Source organism: Centroberyx affinis, unplaced genomic scaffold (genome assembly GCF_046629955.1).
Source record: "Centroberyx affinis isolate AG114_WGS23_722 - 3 ecotype Tasmania unplaced genomic scaffold, CSIRO-AGI_Caff_v1 ptg003428l_1, whole genome shotgun sequence".
NCBI classification, from domain to species: Eukaryota; Metazoa; Chordata; class Actinopteri; order Beryciformes; family Berycidae; genus Centroberyx; species Centroberyx affinis.
In genome coordinates this window covers 457,372-464,071 of record NW_027281401.1, presented here as the reverse complement: position 1 = coordinate 464,071, position 6,700 = coordinate 457,372, and positions in this window count along the sequence as shown.

Sequence of the window (6,700 nt, the reverse complement as noted above, 5' to 3'; positions counted from 1 at the left end):
TGGTGGAAAGCAGAGGCTACAGTACTAGTTGTGTTTTGATGTTCAATGCTACCTATTCCCTCTCTCTAACCCCCCTGAGCCCCTCTGATCTACTCTGCAGCTCATTAAAACACCCTCTCCACCTCCACATTAGCATCAGAGTCATGGTCAGACTGCTTTGTGTTATGAGGGCGGAAAACAATATCAATAACAACAACAAAAACAATAGTAGCCTTTGGTCCGGGGAGGAGAGGAGGAGAAAGGTCTTTGATAATGTACATCAAAGAGAGACGATAAAGTAGACAGTGTTTTCATGGCGTGCGTGCCAAGGTCGTCTCTGATCCCACTTGTGCGCTGTTGGCACTTGGGGGCAGCCTGACGGCACAAGGTGAGGTGCTGGGTTTGTAGGACATGTTCACAAGGATGGGAAGTCAAACATTACAACTGACAAAGGCTTTTCATAGGTTAAAGCTGTTCGTTCAACCGTCCCTCGATTGACGCTGATTTCCTGTGTGTGTGTGTGCGTGAGTATTTGTGTTTGAAAGTTTGAAAGAGAGTAGAAATGTTGAAATGTGTGAGACTGCAACACACATTTACTGAAACACTGCAACAAACCCGCTGTAGAACAATGAAAAACTTGGATCTGTGCTGCAAAAGTACAGCAGGCCCCATGACTTGGTACTGATGTGGGCTGATGAGTGTTGAGAGGGAAGGATTGCTTTAATTAGAGTCGAGGGTTTCCATTGAAGTTCTTTGTAAAGCGCAGTGCCAAGAATGGAGGCAGACAGAAGCTCTCGGTTCATTGGCCATCCACTGCACTGATTTGTTTCCTTTGAGAAACTGGAGCTCTGCCTTTTCTCTCATATAAAAGCACTGGTGACACGTTAGTTTGGCCTGATATGAGATGATGAATAGTAACTAAACAAAGGAGGGCATATTCAGTAAAACATAACCTACCATTGTGGCTCTGTATAGCACAGTGGAGAGCGCATGGCACTAATTCTGACAGAGTTAAAGGTTCAGTTGCCACTGGGCCACCCATACTGAAAAAGTATCTGTTCATAGTGATGTATGGAGCTTTGGATAAAAGCATCCACAAAAGGGTATAAGTTACATTATCTTTCATATCTGAAAACTTCATTAAAACATATTGGCAACTTAATCAGTCACTCTGCATGTTGTCCCAGATCTCTATATCTACGATATCAGCACTGTTGCGGGAAACCAAAAATAGTTTTTCTGTCTTATTATGCTCAAGGAGTATGCGATGGGTTTGGAAGTGTACAGTGTTGATTTGAAACTCTCCTCACTGAGCAGTGAAGAAGTGTTAATTCCAAAGCTACATGCCATCATTTACCTGCTGCGTTTAAAACAAGTCAGTGTATTGATTTAATTAGATTCCACTGTAAGCTGTCTTGACTGATGTCATGGTTGATCCGACACAGCACTACTCATTGGCGATAAATTCACAATAATGTCTACATGCTCAAGAGTGTTCTCTTGTAACGCTGTTCTCAAGTTGCTCAAATATATCCAACATAATAGAACCAGAATTTAGCTGATTATAAATGCAGCCACTCTAGTTCTCACCCAGCTGAATAATCACAGCGTGGTTGTTATTTGCATTCCTGTGTCTGTGCTTGTTTAGATACAGTACGGCTCTCTGTGCACCGCACACAGCTTTGGACTGCATGTTTGATGGTCAGGAAACACAGGATTCATTTAAATACTGAATGGATACTGTGATTACCCATCAATGATTATGACAAACCAATTACAAATAGTTTGATTAACTACTATAACTACGATGCAGTTATAATCCGACCAGGGAGAGCGGGTCGAGGAAATGTATATCCGGAACAGAATGGCGAGATGTGAAGTGAAGTGGCACAAACCATTCTGACACTTGTATCAGCAGTCACTTAATACTTCCTTCTTTCCGTCCAAAGCCACCTGAGAAATCATCTGAGCTACAGAGGGCCTCTATAGTCACGTGGGCCTATAGGTGGGGGCTTCAGAGAGAAATCTGTCCATTCATGAAAGGCCCAGGGCCAGCCAGACTCCGTCTGACCGGCCGGCCCTTCAGGGACACCCGCTGTTTGCCTTGGCCCGCGTCTGGGCTCAGGTACAGGGCTACAGTTGTCCATATCCACAGGCTGCAGGGCTGGAGGTATTTCCTGACTGAATTTCCCTGTCACTTTGCAGCTGTATGGAGTGAGGGAGCTGTAGGCAGAAAGAGGGAGAGAGAATACAAACTCATTAGATGCCAATGGGGAAAAACACAGGCACATAATGTAGACATGATGTAATTAAAAAAAAAAAAAATCCCTTGTTTTATGTGCATGAGCATGTATCCACTGAACATAATGGATTGCATATGATACTCTATGCTGTAGTCTTCGGCAGAATTTAGAGCCGGACAAAGACAGAAATACTGGATGAGAGTGAGTAAAGCTCAGTAGGTAAAAGGAAATGAAAGACTCTAAGGCTTCCTCTTCTTTAACCCCACTTCCGTGTCTTTTTCATTTGCAGGCATATCAGCACCGTATGCTTTGTATAGGCCGTGACTTTATCAAAATATACTAAACCCCAAGAGTCTCATCTTTTCCCAATTTCCTTTCTTTTCCGTCTATGACAGTCCAGATGTTTCTGTTATTTAGTCTGTTTCTGTCCTCTCTCCCTGTATTTCATTTAGTCAAGCATAAATATTCAGCAGAAACTTCTGCTCAAAGCAGACCGTCATTCCAAGAAGATCTTTTACCATTATGCTAATGCATGTAGACACTCAGAACTGGGCAACCTAGGCCTTTGCACACACCTGCAAGCACCTGTGTACATACACAAACACACACACACGGAAAGAGAGAGAGAGAGAGAGGGGGGAGAGAGAGAGAGAGAGAGAGAGAGAGAGAGAGAGAGAGAGAGAGAGAGACAGATCAGTGATGTCTTTGTACCATTTTCCCACTGCATTCCCTGCCATTCCTTGTCACTTTGGCCCCTGTGAAATTATCTGTTGGGATTAATGAATGCCATTTTCACACATTAACTCCCCCATTCACCCATAATGGACCACCCCACAACAATGTTTAACCAGTGCATCTGTCCTTTGGGTATCATCATTTAAGGCACGGCAGGGGGTCATAATTGACTATTGTTCCAATGCTGTAAACACGAATGCCCCCCCTCTTTTCCTTTCCTTATTTCCTTATTTCCTCCCTCCTCTCCTAGTAATTGCACCACATCAAGTGCAGTTAAGAAATGGACGGCTGTCCCAATAGCCTTTTCATGCCTGTTGATGTTTATCGCATTATTGCCCAATTATTGACTGAACAACAAAATCAAAATGGCACATCGCAGTGCACTGACACATATCGCCTAACCTCAGAGAGGTCCGTCTTTGAATTTGAATTTATTATTGGACATGTTGCTCTCACATTTCTCTGGTCAATGTGGATAAGGGCTTTGATCACTTCCCCTCCATATCTCCTTGCCTTCTCCCTATTCCTCTCTCTATACACCAACTGCCTCTCTCTCTCTCTCTCTCTCCTCTCCTCCTCTCTCTGCGGCTGCCTCTGCTTCTGATTTAAACACGCAGCAGGGGGTTGTGGGTAGAGACTCACGCTGTGAAGGATCTTTCTGACTCAGGGAGAGCTGAAGGTCAAACACACTCATGATCAGAACCACAGGATGATATGGAAGAGGTGGAATAGAAAGAGTAGAGGGATGAAAGTGTCAGAGTCAAGTCACAGTCTCTTAGCGCCGTACACCGTCTAACTGGATAACAGAGCAATTCTGTAAACACAACTTCATACGGCCTGCAGTGGAGTACCTGAGAGGGGCGATGATGTGCCTGCTCTTATATTTTCTACACACACACACACACACTTAAACAGATGCACACACGCACAACTCATTGACAACTGGGTTAGTCAATCCTTTGTCCCAATCAATCATATAGCAAGACAGTGCAGATAGATAGAGTTGTGTGTGTGTGTGTGTGTGTGTGTGTGTGTGTGCGTGTGTGTGTGTGTTCAGTTGTCAGCCTCATGGCAGCCTGTATATTTAGGCCTATATGGGCCTGCTGGCCGGCACAGAAAAGAACACTTAAAAACGTATTAACAGCAGTAATAACAACAACAGTATCTTTCTCACAAGCGAATTTTGTTTTGTCTGTCTTGTTTCTCTTTTTCTCCCTCCTCTTCGTTGCACAGACCTCTGCCTGACAAAGAAAGCAGAGCAAGAACAAGAGGAAATCATCTGGTTCTTTGAATGGAAAACTCCTGGAGCACAGATGAAGGTTTTCCTTTTCTCCTTTGCAATTTTTGTTGGAAGCATTTGCATATTTCAAAAGTCTACCAAAGAAAATAGCCTGGGGCAGAAATGGCCAAGCTGCTGCGCATATTGAAGACTCAACAGAAGGAGAGAGGGGAGGAACAGAGAGAGAGGGAGGAAGGCTCTATGTAAATGATTGGAAGATAATCTAGGAGAAACAATAAAGTCAAACTACCTGACAATGTTGTGTTTATTATGCCGGATTAATTGCAGTATTCATTATATCTGAAACAGAGATTATTTGCTTAGTAGTCAAGCAGGTCCATGCAGAGACAGAGGGAGAGAGAGAGAGAGAGAGAGGGAGAAGTGTGCATCATAAGAAGGCCTCTTCACCCAGCTTCCTTCATGAATAACAAATCGAGGACCCTGCGCTGTGACCAGCCAGCACAACACATGAAAAACATTACTGCATTCCCTGAATTGTCTGGTTTTCTGTATATTGCGCTGGTAGGCTTGAAACACATGGAACACTGTGGTGCTTTGGTACAACTCCTCCGTGTTTGCTATGTTTTACATTACTGACTAAAGTTCAGCGTTCAACAGGTTTAATAAACTGCTGGGCTTCAATGTATGAATAAATATTAATTAATAAATGATTTCCAGTGGAAGCTGAGGCTAAACACAGGTTTAGAGGCTGTGGACTAGCTGAATTCCAGCATTAAAATATATTATATTAGTAGATTCCACAAATATTCTTTTATTTTATATTTAGGCCTATCTTGAGTTGAGTTGAGTTGAGCTGGCTTAGGCTTTAATAAGGCTGATATTTTATGTAATACCACACTGGGTAAGGGAGTGTAACAACAGCAGTGAAACTATTTGGGTTTTATCTGGTCTGGACCTGCAGTCTGCGGAGTCCCTTTGTCCCATTGTGTCCTCTCGGGATGAACCCCTGAATGCCACGCTGCCCCCCTAAAGAAGGTCGTCTGACTCTGTTGGAGGGGAGACATTGCAGAACACCCCAACCGGTTTCCATGGTGATTTGAGAAATGATACACGAGGAGATGAAACAGCTATAGCAGACAGTCCTATAACGAAAAATCACTATAACATTCCTATAATATTGTTTGTTTATAGTGACCTTACCGTACTTAATGGCATTTTTTTTAAAAATCTCCAATTGTATCATTATAATAATCCTATAATATTCATATAGGATTGCTATATTGCTATATAGATATTTTTCGTAACTGTCACACTGAAAATTTAGATTCCCCACTTACTACTTTGTCCGTTTAAAATCTCTCTTTTAAACTAGGCTATCTTCTAAATTAGGTTAATCATTCGTTTAAGGTAATTTGGAGCATTTAACTGGTCCTATCGTGGGTAGATCTAGCTTCAAATGCATGTATCCCCCAACTTAAAAAAATAAATAGCCTATAGGCTAGGCTCAGGCTTATAGGTTATGATATAGGTTAGGCTATTGCAAACTATTTTCCAAAGTGTTTACTTTCATCTTTCGGCTTCCAAACGGTACTCTTTTTTAAACCAGATCCAAGACAAACCCGCTGGAAAAGAAAAATATAAACTGGCACCACATTTACTGGGCTGCACCTGGGTCTCTCCTCCTGGGTCACAAAACTGCATGTGTTTCAGGCGATGCTACACACTCTTTTAAAAGTGGGAAAAACCTGTGGGTAAAGAAATCGGAGTAGGTTAAATAGCGTATGCGTTTATTTAACAGGCCATCCATAACTCGCACTAGCCCAGCATGGAAACATCCTATCAGAATGGGCTTGTTTTTTACGGATGGAAAAAATCAAACTGCTCGCTGGTTTTGCACCTTCAACACTCAGCAGTGCGGTGCGTCACGCCACTGTGGCCTTTCCTTCATCAAATGAAAAGGAGAGCGCATTAAGATGCAAGAGGCGTACAAACCCCCTGTGTATCCGAAGCCGGCTTGAGTATCCTTGACACGGGCCCTGGTTGCTCTGCACTATTATAAAACAGATAACCAGCTATATTCCTGCATTATTTTGTCCGGCATCACTGACTTCAGTGGCCTCATAACCTGATGATTTGACTCATTTTGATCTCTGCAGGTTAAAGAGGTTGAATAATACTAATAATACTAATAATACTAATAATACTAATGATAATAATAATACTAATAATACTAATAATACTAATGATAATACTACTACTACTACTACTACTACTACTAATAATAATAATAATAATAATAGTCATATCAATATATCACAGTAATAATAATAATCTTAAATATCTGCAGATACAATATTTTTTAAATGATCTCACACGATATGTTCTTTACTAAAAATGTTTTGTTTCATTACAGACTATAGGCTATGTTTGCTCTTTTCTTCAAATGGTTCAAATTGTAGGCTACTTTGCGCATACTTTGGACAATGCCAAACTAACATACCAT